The sequence below is a fragment of the Abramis brama genome (assembly GCF_963993115.1).
Source record: "Abramis brama genome assembly, chromosome: 9".
NCBI lineage: Eukaryota > Metazoa > Chordata > Actinopteri > Cypriniformes > Leuciscidae > Abramis > Abramis brama.
In genome coordinates this window covers 30958215-30976755 of record NC_139971.1, presented here as the reverse complement: position 1 = coordinate 30976755, position 18541 = coordinate 30958215, and the positions used below count along the sequence as shown (strand labels likewise).

Genomic DNA, 18541 nt, shown 5'->3' with positions numbered 1-18541 from the left:
ATTTTCTAGAGGTGTTTTGCACATTGTTGTGAGGTTGTCAGGATGTTTTTGGTGATTGTCAAAGCATTGATATGCTGTTCATAGGTTGTTCAAAGTGGTTTTTAGCGTTTTGCTACACGGTTGTTGGGATGTTTTGGATGGTTTCCTGTGTGTTGACATGCGTTTGCCAAGGTTTTTTGCGTGGTTGTTAGCGTGTTGCTTTGCAGTTGCTGGACTCTTCTGAATGGTTTTTCATGCATTGCTATGTGGTTGTCAGGGTGTTTAGAGTAGCCTAGTTGGTTGATATGCGGTTGCTTTTAAGCAGTTACTGCAGGTTAGGGAAGGTTAGGGTCCCTCACACGGTTTGCAGCTTGATGTGCTGTGAGGGCTTGTGTGCATCAGTGATGCTGAGAGCTACGCCACTGGTACTTCACAACTACTGCTAGGGTCACCCATAGTGGACAGGTCTCAGCTGAGATGCAAGACGAAGACAAACCACCTGATTCTGGACAGCAGAAGATTGACCTGATGTTCCTGGCAGAAGATCACTGTCTTGTTACAACGACAACAAAATCAGCGGTACCTGAATGGAAGAAAATTCATGATTCAAGAAAAACTGATTATTTGTGGAAGTCATCAATGGATCAATGGAAGCAACCGATCGAACAGAACAAGGTAAAACAGTTTAATATTAGCAAAGGCTGCATTCTTTCTTCAGCATTTTTGTAAAAGCATTCGGCCAATTAAATCAGAGGAATGCTAATATAATTTCTTACATTCTTGTATATGTATGATAAATATGAAATAATTATCTTCTAACTTCAGGCACACGTTCATGTAAATACAGGCAAGCAGAGAAAATGATTAAAATACAACAATTACTATTCACAGGTAATTAAACACTATCACAGTAATCTGAACTTCATAAACAGACACTGTTCTTCTGTTTTGTCCTTGAAAAAAAAAATTGTCATGCCTTAAAATAGCTTGAATGTAACTCTACACCCTTGCCTCATTTAGTATACCGGTTCTATGAATATGCAAATTAACCAGCTCAGAGATCCACTCATTGACAATCACATGTTGATCTGATTGGTTACAAGGTAGTTTGTGACATCATAAACACCAGCGATTTGGTTCACTGCAGTTTTAAGGAGAAAATACTCAGCAATGGTGTCGACTTATGAATTTGCACATGGTTTGTCTTAAAGCATATTAAAAACACCACATAGACATATAAACAACATTAAAAACTTGAATTTCACCACAGGGGGACTTGTGACAAGTCCACCGCAAGGATCCATTAGGCTTCTATTCAAAGGGTAGGAATACCTGCAGAAATAGAAACAACAGAAAACATTTAGCTTTAAATTCTTAATTTTGATCTCATTCATACTTTTGAGAAATTGTTTTTTTTTCTCCAGTCGCCACTGTAATAAATTAAAATAGCAATAATGGGAAATGGAAACAAATAATAATACAAATCAATATTGCATGAGCTCATGTTATCATAATACTGTACTTGAAACAATGAATCAGTCCTCCATTGGTCAAAGAGCTCAATCGTCAATCGCTGTTGTCACAGAAATGAACATTTGTTTTCTTTTCTCGTTGTTGTATTTCTGACTGCTGACACATCCATAGATTTCCCACTCTCCTATTTAACTGAAGCTGAAGTGTCGTCTGCTGAGGGAGTCAAAGCTGAACAATAAGAACAAACAACAGGTTTATATGTTATTTTCATGATTCTAATTGGTTAAATTTAGATTTTTATTTTTATTTCTGTGGTGCCATGTACTTACCTATGCTTGCAGGGTCCACAATCTTGACTGGAATGGCCTGTCCGTCCTCTAACAACCTCTGTGTGATGCCACCTTCAGCTCTGGCATTAGTCACCAAGGTCACACTCACCAGCTGACCAAACATTTTAAAATGTTTGAAGTTTAAAACTAGAGGTTTTGAAAGCTCTGAAATAACGTTTTAATAAGTTAATAGGAACATTCAAAAAAGTTCAAAACAAAAATGTATACAAAAATATTTAAATAGATTGTGTTATTCATTTCTGTAGTATACTCACTCAAAGCCTTCATCAGCCACTCTCCACCAGATAAACACACATCTGTTCATCTGACCCTGTAACATCCAGACAAGATTCACATTACCTCTGTGATTTATGAGCTCAACACTACATTTACATGTTGAGGTTGTTTTAACTTTTTATCCAGCATAAATGTTCCTCAATTTATCAACAGTACTAATGGACAAATAAAATAGATAACTTATGTTTAGTTACTTTATAGATTTGTTCTACATAATAGCACACATTCATCACTCAGATGTCTATTTTATGTTGTGATGTGCTCTTCTGCAATACTTATTGAAGATTTTCCTGTCAGATGTAAATAGATATTTAAAATAATCGTCTTTAAGATGTATATGGTTTATGTAAATCCACTTTAGAGACGCGACTTGCGTGTCCTTACTGGAGCTCCCCAGTTAGCTATATAACGTTGCATAATAAAATGTGTTTTTACAGCAAAATCACAACTATACTATACTGTGTAATGTCTTTACACCTCCAACACTTCAACAGTTTACTCTACAGTAGTTCAACACATGCAATTTTAACACAAGGAACCGTGTTTACTCACATTTGAAAGCACCCGCGTCCTCCTGGGATAGAAGAGTATCCATCGCTGAGCACTCAAAAATCTGGCCGGAAGCAGTAAGCCATCCAGGAACTTCTCGCCTACTCTTTTATGAATACTGATGTTTCGAACGAACTGCTTCCTTCACTGTTTCGCCTACTATATAGTAGGAAAGTAGGCATATTCGAACGCACTTAAAGGGGCTATATGCAACTTTTTCCCCAAAATAAACGTAACAATAGCCTTTTTATTTTACCATTTATGACTCAAACATCTCCTGATGAGCATACTGACACCTTGTCCGCTCACAGTGGGTGCACCTATAAGCCTGTATCCTATTTTTCCTATTTTCGGTCGGGTCGGATTTTTCCCGCGCTGTCTGCGGATGTGACGTCAACGTTCATGTTAAACGTTTCAGATCACTCTGCCACCACCGCTAGTCGGCAAACAAACTTAGTTTCTCAAACAATATATGTATTTGACTTTTCTTACCTCTGTAAACATAATGTTGACCTCTTTGCAGCATGACTTGTGAAGTGTGCACGTACGAGCGCGCGCTGCGAGAGCGAGCAGAAAGGAAGAGTAGTTCTGTTTTTTGGCCACAGGTGTCAGTCGCGAGTTTAAATTTCAGAAAATCGCATATAGCCTCTTTAAGTCCGAATCTCGCGATAATTAGTACGTCACCCAGGTTATTCTCGCCTACTCTTTTGGATTCGTACATACTTTTTTGCTCGCCTACTCTTTTTCCCATACTAAATAGTAGGGAAGTATGCGGTTTCGAACGCAGCCTGTGAGTCTATGGGAACACTCTCGCCGATTTTCGGCCATAGTGAAATCCCCCAAAAAGAGGCGGTACTCCACAGAACTTGACTTGGCGCTGATTGGACTATATCCAGAGGCAGAACAACAGTGAGTGACTGCTAGCGTAACTCTGTGGTTGAATGAGATTGTGATTGAAAAAGTCCCTTTCACACTATGGTGGTGCGTCGCCCGATTGCCCTAATGAAGAAACCGCCGCTGTGTCTGAGTCCAGTGAAGAGCATGCTAAAGCTGTGAGTTATACGTACCCTCCATTCTCTGTCTGAGTCCAGTGAAGAGCACGCTAAAGCTGTGGAGCGTATCCACCTCTTCCTCCACTCCAATCCTGTTGAGGCGAACTTCGAAGCTACTACAGTAATTGTTTTAAAGAGATGTTTTAATTAAATAAAGAGACTTTTGCACTTACCTTTTGTTGTCCCGCCTGCTGTGTCCTGCGGTGCAGCTCCTCACGGTGGTGTGTAAGTCAGGGGGGACGGCCGGTCACTTAAGTGCCCACCCCGACCTGTGACATATGACCTTGTGCTACCAACTCACAGATCTTCTCTGCCACGAGCGGGTGTAGTAGAGAGGGTAGGGACGCCCCATCCTGCAACGTGACATCCTGCATGGCTTCACTGTCCAGCTCCTCTGTCTCTTCCTCTTCCTCTTCATTTTGTTCTTCCTCTGCAAAGCAGATCTGCTCTGGAAGTGGAGGCAGGTTTGCAGTGTCCACGTCATGGTACAGGTGGGCTTTCTCTGTAGGGAGCTGGGTGTAATAGACCCCTTTTGCGCCGACGTCACAATTACGTCACAGCGTTAGCTGGAGGCAAAACAAACGGAAAACTGGAGGCGGCCAATACAAACCAGCACAGATTCGGCTACATAATAAGGGGCTTAAATTATTAGTATTATTATTAAATGTCATCTTGTTGTGTTGTTGGGTGCAAGAATCGTCAGAGTACAGGCTCCAATTTGAAATTTGATCGCATAATGTTTTCTAAATTATTGTGATTATTGGTGAATCATCTATGATTGTATACATTGTTTTGATTGATTGTGACTACTTTTTGAAGAACCTGGTAAGAAAGTGTAATCATCTGGAATTTTTATTTCTAGAAAATATTCACATCATTAAAATTGCACCGTAATGTCACTCTTTACATTGTCGTCTTCTGTCTGGCATTGGCGCTGGCTAGGCAGAACTGCGGATCGTAGGCTACCACACAAGTCGTGTACGTGACCATTTAGTACAGTTATAGGCATCTAAATATGTATATGCCCTCAGTTTCTCTTTACCCTCGGTTTCTCTATCGGGTAGGTGTAGAAGTCAGGCCACTCAACCGGAGGTAAGTTAGCGTTAACGTTAATCCTGTCAGATCGTCCATCCATTGAATGAGCGTGTATGCCGGGTCAGCCAATCTGGAATGTCCGTTAAAATGAACTTTTGCAAATAACAATCGCGGTCCTGGACAGTGTGTGACCTTGCACATTAAGATAAAATCGGATTTTCTCCAGTCATTGTTAAAAAACAAGCTAACAAAACTTGCACATTAACGTTAGTGAAGCGGCCAGAGGGATCGTTCTGCCTCCACCTAAGCTCCGCCCACAAAAAATGTCACCATGTTTACCAACTGAAAAGGGGTCTATACCTGTCATGAATGTAAATGAATGAAGTGAACCTTGCAGTCATGTGATGGACTGTGATGGCTAGATGTTTATACCTTACAATGCCTCCAACATCCCATAAACTCTTCTTGAGGTTGAAGAAGGCTTTCTCCTGCTCTTGTCGCACTACCTTCTTGTCCACTTTGGGGTCTGTAGGAACCTTGTACTCTGGGAATTTTCGTACTTTTTTGATATATATTCTGAAAAATGGTCAAATATTACAGTGTGGGTTTCATAATGAACTTCCTGTAAACAGAACAAATCTGTTGTGCTTGGCCCAACTGTAGGTTGTGTGTACCTGGCAGGGCAGGTTGCTTTGTAGAGTATGTTTTGATTAATTTCTTGCTCTGACCCTTTTTTAGGTTGAACGCCCTTCCTCCGTGGACCAAACTGGCATTCCATCACAATGGCTCTGCTCCCTTAAAACCATATTAAAGATCAAGATAAAATGACTTTGTGTGCATATTGTAAAACCATTACATTATCTGCAACAACAGCATTCAATCAAGGCTTAAGAACAAGGCATGTCCAGCCTTGACATGCAACTTGCTATTGCAAGCATTTTCATTCTAGAAACAACTTGATTGAACAAAAATCTGGACAAATTAGTATGGAAGCTTGTTTACGCCATAGAATAAAAAAGGGTAATCGTGACTAGGGTAATTATCTCACAATTCTGACTTTTTTTTCATGCAATTGCGAGTTTACATCTCGCAATTCTGACTTTTTTTCTCAGAACTGTGTCATATAAACTCGCAGTGAAAAAATAAATAAAAGTCAGACTTTTCTCAGAATTGCAAGTTTATATCTTAACTGCTTGTGCAATTATCTCTTAAATTGTTTTATTCCATAATGATTTGGTCTGCCCCCCCCCCCCCCCCCCCCCCCCAAAAAAAAGATCAAATTAACTGTCTTCTGTTCAAATATATTTAAATTGAACTCCTGTGATGACAAGAACTCATTCTAATGCTGATTTAGCTGACCAATGTTGCTGCTTAATCTTTATGAATGCCTTCACTATCATTTTATATTTCTTTAATGCATCCTACTGAATAAAAGTGTTTCTTTCTTTCAATCGTATCTGCTAAAGATTCATTTGCTAATTTTGTGAGCCATTATACCACTAGCATTCAGATGTCCCCAAATTTACAGACATCGATTACAATTACAATTTTGAATTATAGTCAAACCTCATTAAAATAACATATAGACTACATGACTAAACAGCTTTAAGACTTAAATAAGGGTATCTCACATAAAGTCGTACCACAGATCCCACGAGCAAAAAGGGCCATATTACCTGCATTAACAAAGGGAATGCCATCGTGGGGCACATACTGTGATTTCCACATGAGTCTGGTGGCAGGTTTAGCCGGTGAGGGTGATTGGCGGGTGCCAAACACAGCTTGAGTCTACTGCTTGTGTAGAAGCAGACCGGCCTCAAGCTCTGCCTCTGTGTTACAGTAACCACGGTACGATTCTCCGATCTTCTGTTCCTCGTGAAACAATCACATAGAAAAAAGATTCACCAAGCCACATTAGCTTGACATCATCAGATTGTGTTGCTGTAAATGGATCTGTTTGACAGAGGGCTCTACGCACAATAGAAAAAGTACAATGCATTTAGGCTATTTCCATGCCTATTACACTACTTTCTTAAGTTATTATTTAATTTTTTATAAGTGAAAGTTATAAAAAAAAAAAAAAAAACTCAATTTATCCATTTTCTGCTGGACAAACCTCACACCCACGCAGTTGTAGCCGGTCAATTTAGGCATTTGAGTTTTATTTTTTTAATTTTTTTATGTGTAATAAGAAATGTAGTATAAACTGTTAACTTCAGCAAAACTTGTTTTCAATGTATTATTTTCAATGGTTCCGATCGAGAGTTCCTATCAATTGTTGTATGTGGGGCCTTAATTAGTGGGACACCAAAGGAAATTATATCGCTTCTCCTTTAAGCGTTCGCGCTCAGACCAGACGCATGGTGTATGCAGATGGGGAAGCGGAGGTAGTTTTTCCCTCTCCTATTTGTCTTGTATTAACTGATTTTCTGTAATGAAATCACTTTATTTATGATGTCAAAACACTGTTAAGAGGTTATGTCATAATGTGTATCACTGTGATTCGATTATTTTCTTTGTAAGTTGCTCTTTTAACCGTGTTAAAGTTAGAGCCTCATTTTCACGTGCGTCTTTCAATGCAGGAATGAGAGAGTAGGCCTTCTGCTATGTCCCTAATTGTGCCTCACTACTCTGTTTAAGGTATGTTTTTTCCATTTGTGATCATTTATTTGACTGTTTACTATGTAATGTGTGAGTTTAACTTGATAGTTGTGTACCTCCAGTATATAGGGCTAATTTCATACTAAATGCCTTGTGGTATATTTTCATACAATGAGACTGTTTGTGTAAAAAAGGAACTTTATTATACACACAGTAGTTCAACAATCAGTTTAAAGTACATTCATATGTGCATTTAATTGAATTTATAACATGTTTGTATGTTAACCTTCTCAAATGTTTTATTTAATTTCCATTTATGTTTCCTATGAGTGCTGTCCTGTTATGTGGGGTAATTCAGCACCATCATTTACATATGTTAAATGCTATATAATGCTTTTGTTAAAGCGTTCGGGCTCAGACGCATGGTGTATGCAGACGGGGAAGCGGAGGAATGAGAGAGTAGGCCTTCTGCTATGTCCCTAATAGAGCTCGGGCGTAGACGTTATGGAATGATGCATTGTGGGTAACGGCGGCCATTTTAGAGGCAACGCAGAAGCGTTCGGAATAAAGTAATAGCATAGCCGACTGGTCTCCACCGGCACCGAGAAAGAAAGAGAAAAAGTTATGGGCCGTGACAAAAAAAGTTGGCTATACCGTATACTTACAAACTTAATAATGAAGCCAAACAACGCTACTTAAAAAACAAATTAGATTATAGGCGAATCGATCCCTATGAATAAAGTCTGGAGTAGGCTAATACCAAGCCTCAGTTTCCCTGATATTTTCCTACCTGGTCTGTGGAGTGAGGCGCTTACACCTCCGATCCAGAGCCGGATTTACAATTTCCTGTGCCCTCGGCAACAACATTCACACACACATTTTAATTGTTTAATAAACAAATGGGGTTTTTTTTTGTCACAGTCGGCTGCAAAGATGAGGTTGACGATGCTGATTGGCGATCTTCGCTGTAAGTTAAGTGAACGCGCCAGAGAGAAATGCAAATTGCATACGGATTAACTTGCATAAGCAGAGAGCTGTCTGTTTTCTTTCGTTTTGAATTGTTTGTTTAAAAGTAGACACTTTTAGAAAAGTAGAACCTGTCACTGGGGGCTCACTTGCAGTTCACAAATGGATGAGTGCAAGATCTGCAGATCTACAAAGTAAACGCGGAGAAAACAATCGTTCGCACCGTGAACCAAGCATCAGTGGTGACAGATCTACAAAGTAAACGCGGAGAAAACAATCGTTCGCACCGTGAACCAAGCATCAGTGGTGACACACACACACACACACACACACACACACTTGTCAGATTCTGTGAGCTACGAAGCTTGTCTATGTGGGTTTGTTACACTTCAGGAGTTATTTGTTATACGTGCAATAATCCACTGTTTTCGTCCGGTTGACGACCAGCGGCGACCCAAGCCATATAGGGAAAACTAATATGATTTATGAGGCGTTTGCCCTGTCGATCATGAGACCGATTACAGCAGTTCACAATACAGCAATACTGAACCATTTTCCAAAAAATAACCTAAATTAATGACCAAATGATCAACGTTACCTACTGCCTACTATACGCTACTATACAGTACATCTACTTCCGTACCGTGATTCCCACAATGCATTGCGGCGTGACGCAACGATCCCGAGCTCTATTGTGCCTCACTACTCTGTTTAAGGTGAATAAACAACCCCGAGTATCATCACTTCAGTCGTTGTGTGGTCGTGTTTCCATGGTGTCCTGTGGTTACCACTTGAAGTCTGCTACACAGTCTTAGAGCCCAGTTTGGTGCCCCTGGTGGTAATGGCTTCACTGGGGGCTCAAATACATCAGGTGAACTGAAAGAAGTGAGAAAACACTTAAGTAAAACTGTCAATAATTTAAGGTACACTTAAACTCCAGGAATAGGCAGTGAAGCAGTATCCCTTGCTTGAACTTGTTGTTCAAGCAAGGGATAAATTTAGCCAGAACAGGAGTTTAATTGGGTAGTTTGTTTGTCAACCCATTCCATATGCATATGAATGCTTTTTACTAATACAGTACATATTTTCCAGCTCCATATTTGTGCAAGACTTGTAAAATCTGTGTTCAAATAAGTGTTTTTCAACATTTAAAACAAATCAGCTGTTAAAAAAAAAATCATGTAGTTTATAATAAAAAAAATGGTAATAAAAAGCAACAAACACAATAGGAAAGTTCATCTTTCAGATTAGATACAGAATGTGACAGATATAATGATGTGCAAACAAGGTTTACTGACCCTTTTTTCTGAATTTTAATACCAGTGACATTCTGAGCCGCTAGTGCAGATAAACTATGGGTGCCATCATTGTCTTTTGTGGATGTGATGATTGACTGCTGTCTTTTCTCCACAAAGATTCCTAGAAAAGAAAGAAATGGCAGAACCGGACAGCAACCAATTTTCTTCATTGTTCTTTTCATTTTCTGTTTATTTTATTAGTTCTATTTCATTTCTTCATTATTAGATGTTAACTACTCTATTATATATGCATACACATACACACACACTCACCAGCCACTTTATTAGAGGACATTTGAGTGTAGTGAACTGATGATCTGAGATGATTTGAGCTTTGTGACATTGTGCATTATCCTGCTGGAAGTATCCATCAGAAGATGGGTGCACTGTGGTAATAAAGGAATGGACATGGTCAGCAACAATACTCACTTGGTACTAAGGGACCCAAAGTGTGCTAAGAAAATACCCCCACACCATTACATGCATTCAGAGATGCTCTTCTGCAGACCTTGGTTGTGATGAGTGGTTATTTAAGTTTCTGTTGCCTTTCTTTCAGCTTGAACCAGTCTGGTCATTCTCCTCTGACCTCTGGCATTTTCACCCATAGAACTGCTCTATGCCGCTCACTGGATATACTTACTTTTTATGACCATTCTCTGTAAACCCTACAGGTGGTTGTGTGAAAATACCAGTAGCCTAGATCAGTAGTTTCTGAATTACTCAGACCAGCCCGTCTGGCACCAACAACCATGCCGCGTTTAAAGTTACTTAAATCACCTTTCTTCTCCATTCTGATGCTCATTTTGAACTTCACCAGATTGTGACCATGTCTACATGCCTAAATCCATTGAGTTGCTAGAGTTAGATATTTGCATTAAGAGTTAGCATTAAGCTATCAGTAAAAACCCGGTAGTATTTTCGAAAGACCATGCTTCCCTCCCTCATGTCCTCCTGAGACGAGAGATTTCTGTATTATGTGTCTGGAAAAAAAAAACTCAGATGATGCAAGAATCGTAACCGTAATTTTGCGTCATCTGAGACTTTTTTTGGCCAGAGCTAGATCCACATGTTTTCAACCCGCCCATAGGGGGTGGGATCTCACGATAAAACGGCGTCTTTTCAGTTTCGAGTCAACTAGTAGCCTAGTTGTATCATTTCTTTCGACACTGCCCTCTGTAACCAGTAGGCGTGGCTTGGGAGTGGCCTCGTAGGGCAGCGAAGCAAGTGCATTCTGGGAGTTGCTGTCTTTCATCCACATGAGCCAAAAATAAATTTTCTGGCTTTTCTTTCTCTAGAAGGCACAAACTTCTAAAATAATTTCACATTTCTACTGCATAAATGACCCAATTTAAATACACATTCATCTTTCCAGCTGTAAAATATCCCTTTAACAAGCAGTTGAACAGGTGTACCTAATAAAGTGTCCAGTGAGTGTGTGTGTGTATAGTCAAGTCATCTTCATTTATATAGCGCTTTTAACAATGTAGATTGTTCCAAAGCGGCTTTACAGAGATACAAGTTTAGTTTAAAGTAACAGAGATTGTTTTGGCTTTATAGCAGTTCTTGAATAAAGTTATTTTCCAGCTAAAGTTAATTTGATTCACTTCGGTTGCAACGATCGTTAGTTATTAACTTAGGGGCTGCTAACACAACACCGCTTTAACAGGAAACTCTACACAGACTTTAAACGCAAAACCTGTGCGAACGCTGATGGCGTGCACATGCGTATTACGAGTTCAGTCTATTGGTATGTGCGTTTGAATATATGTGCGCAGGTTTGTAATTCCCTACAAACCAAGCCTTAAACTACTTGTCTGGCCTTAAAGGGGTCATATAATGGTACATGCACTTTTACAAGTTGATTGTACTGAAATGTGTGTTGGCAGTGCCTGTACACAACCATCATAAAATGATAAAATCCATCCAGTGGTTTTTCTTTAATCTCCTTATGTTTTCCCCTCTCTCAAATCAAGCCGTTCGACCGTGTGACGTCACAAAATCGACACCCCTCCCACGATTGTTGATTGACAGCAGTGTTTCAACACAGACCCGCCCTCGCTCGTGAGCGAGCTGTCAATCATAGTCCGTGCGGACCGGCGCGGTCATTGTTGATATGCTGGAGCACTGTCTATGAGCAGAATGGCTTCCAAGCGATTATGGTGTTCTGTTCTTGGGTGTAATAACGAACACAGCAGTCAATTTGATGTTCCTAAATCCGAACCGCTGAAGACGCAGTGGCTGAGTTTGTTTTCGAAGGGAATATTCCCCACGATCAACGTCAATGCTTTCATGTTTGCGCGAATCATTTCACCAGACTTCTTTACAAACGAGGGTCGGTAACGCTATAAAGCTGGTTTGCTAAGAAGCAGCTCCTGAAAACAGGATCGGTACCAACTATTCGTGTTCCTGCTGCACCTCCAGAATAACTGAAGTGAGTAACGTTTTATTAACCTTTATATTAATATTTATATTAATCTTTGCAAATCGTTTGCACGCTTCACGATGAATGCGGCTGTTTACACTCAGGGTACATTACGGCATGTTTTCTATGTACGACGTCCTCAATATAATTCATAATCCCACGTTTATAATGAACAACGCGTTATGGTTAGTTACAAACGGTGTACGCACAGAACAGAGGGGCGGGGTGAGCAAAGCTCATTATCATTTAAAGACACATGCACTTAAACGGCATGCTGAAAACAGAGCTGTTTTTGACCAGGGAAAATTAGTGTTTTCTTACAATACTAATGAGAATTTTTAATTAAAGTATATTACAAACTTTTAATTTAGACCCTAACGAATCATATTAGCTTGTACAAAAATGGCATTATATGACCCCTTTAACAATTTTGATACAGATTTGTGTCACTTCGGGGTAGATATGCGAACCGAATTTTCCCGACAACGCTTTATCTGTAGAGTGGTAAAGGGATCCTCCATAAGGAGAAACTAGTTGCCACTTCAGCACCCCGCTATGGGTCCAGGCGCAGGTCCTTCATCAGATCTGGATACGGTCTGGATCCGGCAGGCTGCGGGAAAACCTCGGGATAAACAAAAACACTAAAATTAGCGTAGATGCCATTCTTCTTATGATGTAACGAGTACATCAGGATTTATGGGAAGTGTTCCCGGTTCCGGCTGACCTGATCTATGCAGCCTAACATTGAATTATAGAAGTCTATAATGTGTTATATGTATGCTAGGTCAAAGAGATGTGTTTTTAGTCTAGCTTTGAACTGACAGAGTGTGTCTGCTTCCCGGACAATGGTAGGAAGACTGTTCCAAAGTTTTGGTGCTAAATAGAAGGATCTACCGCCAACAGTCGATTTTGATATTCTAGGTATTATCAACTGGCCAGAATTTTGAGATCGCAATAGACGTGAAGGACTATAATGTGTTAAGAGCATGCTCAAGTACTGCGGAGCTAAACCATTTAGTGCTTTGTAAGTAATCAGCAATATTTTAAAATTTAGATGATGTTTTATTGGGAGCCAATGCAGTGTTGACAGAACCGGGCTAATATGGTCATACTTCCTGGTTCTGGTAAGAACTCGAGCTGCTGCATTTTGAACTAGCTGTAGTTTGTTTATTAAGCGTGCAGGGCAACCACCCAGTAGAGTATTACAATAATCTAGCCTTGAGGTCATGAACGCATGAACTAATTGTTCTGCATTTGTCAATGAGAGCATATGGCGTAATTTAGATATACTGGTGCTACACAAATTACAGTGCCTGACATCGTACTTGCAAGTTCACACACCTCTTTAATATTAATTTTGGTGATCTCCGACTGGCGGAGTCGAACATCATTTGTACCGACGTGAATAGTAATCTTAGCGAATTTACGATTAGCATTAGCCAGCACTTTTAAATTTGCTTTGATGTCAGGCGTTCTGGCTCCCGGCAAACATGTGACTATGGTGGCTGGTGTCTCTATTTTCACGTTCTGTGTAATAGAATCGCCAATAAGTAGGGCACATTCAACAGGATTCTCAGTGGGTGTTTCACTGAGTAGGTAGAACCTGTTTAATGTTGTAATCGGAACGGAAGAGCAGTGTTTTGTCCCGCGACTATAGCATCTCACCGTCACCCAATTGCCCTGCTGCATGGGCTTTTTCTTTACCTACTCTCTGGGTTTCTTTTGTTTCTCGTTCTTCCTCTCATGACGGTATCTTATTTCCAAACATTTTTAGGTGAGGATCGATACCTGGAACCAGTCGTGGAGGAGGATCTTTTCCATATTAATCCGCTTGGCTGGATCCCTTTCCATGCATGAAGAGATCAGATCTCTGCATTCTGTGAAGAGGGGAGAGATGTCCATACTTTGTGTAACTGATCATATTATTTTAAGCAGTAATAAAAGTTGCTGTATGACCCGTCCACACGCTCTCACCTGCTGATGCCCCTTTGCTCTTGCCTGGGAATGTCTTTGCTGTACACTGAGTTGATGTTCTCCTCAGTCATAGATGGCACAGTCAGCTTTACTATCTCCCTGCATTTATCACATGTAAATCCTGTGCTGACATAGAAGGATATGCTAAACATGTTACATGAGGTGCAAGTAACAATAAGAGGAGAAGATGACATGACTTACCGTGTTTGTTGACTGATCCTACTCACCTCACTTGTCCGTTAGGGGCTTACTTACGTTTTGTTGTCTGTTTACTTTTGGATTAAAGTTTGTTGAACGTTTGACGGTTCCTGCCGCCTCCTTCCTTGAGCCTTACATATTGCTAAAATATAATTATAAATACTTTTAAAAGAAGCATGTAACATGTAATAGCTGCTTTGAATTATATAACAGTTAATTATAAATAAAAATATATATTTTTAAATAAATATATTTTTCTTCATTTGCATGTGCATGTAAGCTGTGCTTTGACCTGTGATTGCATCTATGGATATATACACATACAGTGAGGAAAATAAGTATTTGAACACCCTGCTATTTTGCAAGTTCTCCCACTTAGAAATCATGGAGGGGTCTGAAATTGTCATCGTAGGTGCATGTCCACTGTGAGAGACATAAACAAACAAAAAAATCCAGAAATCACAATGTAGGATTTTTTAACTATTTATTTGTATGATACAGCTGCAAATAAGTATTTGAACACCTGAGAAAATCAATGTTAATATTTGGTACAGTAGCCTTTGTTTGCAATTACAGAGGTCAAACGTTTAGGTGTAGTTTTTCACCAGGTTTGCACACACTGCAGGAGGGATTTTAGCCCACTCCTCCACACAGATCTTCTCTAGATCAGTCAGGTTTCTGGGCTGTCGCTGAGAAACACGGAGTTTGAGCTCCCTCCAAAGATTCTCTATTGGGTTTAGGTCTGGAGACTGGCTAGGCCACGCCAGAACCTTGATATGCTTCTTACAGAGCCACTCCTTGGTTATCCTGGCTGTGTGCTTCGGGTCATTGTCATGTTGGAAGACCCAGCCTCGACCCATCTTCAATGCTCTAACTGAGGGAAGGAGGTTGTTCCCCAAAATCTTGCAATACATGGCCCCGGTCATCCTCTCCTTAATACAGTGCAGTCGCCCTGTCCCATGTGCAGAAAAACACCCCCTTCACAGTAGGGATGGTGTTCTTGGGATGGTACTCATCATTCTTCTTCCTCCAAACACGTTTAGTGGAATTATGACCAAAAAGTTCTATTTTGGTCTCATCTGACCACATGACTTTCTCCCATGACTCCTCTGGATCATCCAAATGGTCACTGGCAAACTTAAGACGGGCCTTGACATGTGCTGGTTTAAGCAGGGGAACCTTCCGTGCCATGCATGATTTCAAACCATGACGTCTTAGTGTATTACCAACAGTAACCTTGGAAACGGTGGTCCCAGCTCTTTTCAGGTCATTGACCAGCTCCTCCCGTGCAGTTCTGGGCTGATTTCTCACCTTTCTTAGGATCATTGAGACCCCACGAGGTGAGATCTTGCATGGAGCCCCAGTCCGAGGGAGATTGACAGTCATGTTTAGCTTCTTCCATTTTCTAATGATTGCTCCAACAGTGGACCTTTTTTCACCAAGATGCTTGGCAATTTCCCCGTAGCCCTTTCCAGCCTTGTGGAGGTGTACAATTTTGTCTCTAGTGTCTTTGGACAGCTCTTTGGTCTTGGCCATGTTAGTAGTTGGATTCTTACTGATTGTATGGGGTGGACAGGTGTCTTTATGCAGCTAACGACCTCAAATAGGTGCATCTAATTTAGGATAATAAATGGAGTGGAGGTGGACATTTTAAAGGCAGACTAACAGGTCTTTGAGGGTCAGAATTCTAGCTGATAGACAGGTGTTCAAATACTTATTTGCAGCTGTATCATACAAATAAATAGTTAAATCATATATTGTGATTTCTGGATTTTTTTTTTAGATTATGTCTTTCACAGTGGACATGCACCTACGATGACAATTTCAGACCCCTCCATGATTTCCAAGTGGGAGAACTTGCAAAATAGCAGGGTGTTCAAATACTTATTTTCCTCACTGTATATACTTCCTTTCCTTCAGTGGTGTAGTCTAGTTTTTTGTAGTGAGTATACTGTAATATACTTTTATTATATATATATATATATATATATATATATATATATATATATATATATATATATATATATATATATATATATATATATATATATATATATATATATACACACTTTGGTGGGTTGTAGACATTTGAGTTTCTGTGTGTTTTAATAAACTATTATTATTATTATTATTATTATTATTATTAGGCCTACTTGAAGTATACTCTACTGTGCAATAGTAATATATTTCTGTTATAATTTCTTCAAGTTATACCGAACTTTTATTTTGACAGGTTGTCGTAAAGACATTACAGTTTCTATGAAATTCTCGTGAAGTGACTCTCATAGCAGCTCTGCGATGAAGTGCACATGTAGTAGCTCATGTCTCAATACAGTGAAACGCTGAAAACACCACGAGCGTGATCACGTGTGTGTGTGTGTGTGTGTGTGTGTGTGTGTAGTGGAGCACACATTGAGCGCTCATTCATTCCCAGAGACGCGTAGAACAATTGCAGTCTCTTTTAACTTTAATATTCACAGACACTAGTCCATATCGAGATTTGATTCATTGTACAGCCCTACTTTTGATTTATTCATTCAAAAATAGCCAAATTCGGTGACGTTCTGCTTAGCAAGCTCCATTTGTGACTGGATTCCGCGATTCGGTGTCGCTTCGCAAACACAGACGGGGTGAATTTATGAATGAAAGTGAAAGTTCTGACACAAAACGAAGTTGTTACGCATCCTCACGATTTAAGTGGGTATACGGAAATCCTTGGCCTTTTCTAGTGGGTATACGGCGTATACCTGCGTATCACGTAGACTACACCACTGCTTTCCTTACCTTTTTTCTTTTAGGCACATGCGTTTTTTTCTTTACCTACTCTCTGGGTTTCTTTTGTTTCTCGTTCTTCCTCTCATGACGGTATCTTATTTCCAAACATTTTTAGGTGAGGATCGATACCTGGAACCAGTCGTGGAGGAGGATCTTTTCCATATTAATCCTCTTGGCTGGATCCCTTTCCATGCATGAAGAGATCAGATCTCTGCATTCTGTGAAGAGGGGAGAGATGTCCAATTATTATTGTAAGTGTTATACTTTGTGTAACTGATCATATTATTTTAAGCAGTAATAAAAGTTCCTGTATGACCCGTCCAGGCGTCCACATGCTCTCACCTTTGGAAATGTCTTCTGTGTACCAGGGCTCATCAAACATCTGAGGGAGGTTCTCGCCAGGATACTTCCCGGACAGCATCTTGAACATCAGTACGCCTAAGGAATACACTGCTGCAGGCTTGCCATGATACCTTTGATGGTCGACCCACTCAGGGGGAGTATAAACTCTTGTGCCTGGAAGAAAGAACAAGATTTCGTCCATTGCAATGAATTTGTATTTCCATAGCTTTTTGTCGATTTATTCACCATAGATTTGTGGAATAACACGTACCACAGAATTTCGAATAGGAAGACTTCTTCAAGCGTCTGCTACTACCGAAGTCTATTAATTTGACCTGCAAGGTGTTTGGGTTGATGAGCAGGTTTTCCAGCTTGATGTCGCTGTGGAAGACACCCCTCTCAGTGCATGTTCTTGCAGCAGTGACAACCTGATGCATCACGGCTTGTACCGTCGATTCCTTGAATATGCTGTCATTTTGCAGGAAAAACCGCCTCAGATCTTCACATGGCGTGGGCCGCTCTAAGACCAGTATATATTCATCTGGTGTCTCGTACCAGTCCAGCAGCTTTATTATTTGAGGAACACTTGGACCTTTGTTCATAAGAACCATCATAGCGATCTCTTGTGGAAGGGATTTGCCAAATAGACCCTACAGGAGAGATAATAGTTATACAAAAGTGAGATAATTAGGGGACATGGTTTAATTTAAATGAATTACTACAGAATTATGTTCAGCATTTGGGTAAGTATAGGTTTGAAGAGTTAAGTAACTGAAATACTGGAAATAGTTACTAAAGTTTCGGTCACCTTTACTGTCGACCGGCAAAAAATTTCAGGGCAAAATGTAGTCATTTTAATGGGAATTTTTGCGTGAGGGTAAAGTCACGCGAATTAACCGTGCTGACTAACAGAAAGCTGCTTGGTTCAAAAGTTCATGTGCTAATGACAATGGTCCTTTTTTGACTGCATTTTGTTAAAATGTCCTATTATTAATGTGACTGTGTACTCTGAGAGAAATAAAACGAAGAGAGGAATTGCCTACTTACAACACGGACGTTTTTCATGTCTTCTCTCTTCAGCACATATTTCAGTGCCACCTGTTCTCCAGGGGAAAGAAAAAATAAGATTTTTTTTGTTAGAATGTTTTACAGTTAATTAACTATATGTGTAGAGGTCACATGATTCCAGTAATTAACCTTGATGTAACTTTTAATGAATTTAAATTCCAACTTCCAAGAGTGCAAAAAAAC

At 39.9% G+C, this 18541-nt stretch overlaps 1 pseudogene across 1 annotated transcript; it reads right to left on the bottom strand.

Annotated features, from left to right (window-relative positions):
• Nucleotides 1-1636: 1636 nt before the first annotated feature.
• On the bottom strand, nt 1637-9939 carry LOC311089519 (calcium-responsive transcription factor-like; annotated as a pseudogene). The gene is made up of 9 exons: nt 9853-9939; nt 9580-9700; nt 9073-9157; nt 6391-6580; nt 5389-5509; nt 5125-5290; nt 3949-4191; nt 1782-1893; nt 1637-1680 (listed from the first exon to the last, which is right to left on the bottom strand). The product of its transcript is annotated as a calcium-responsive transcription factor-like (transcript).
• Nucleotides 9940-18541: the final 8602 nt, after the last annotated feature.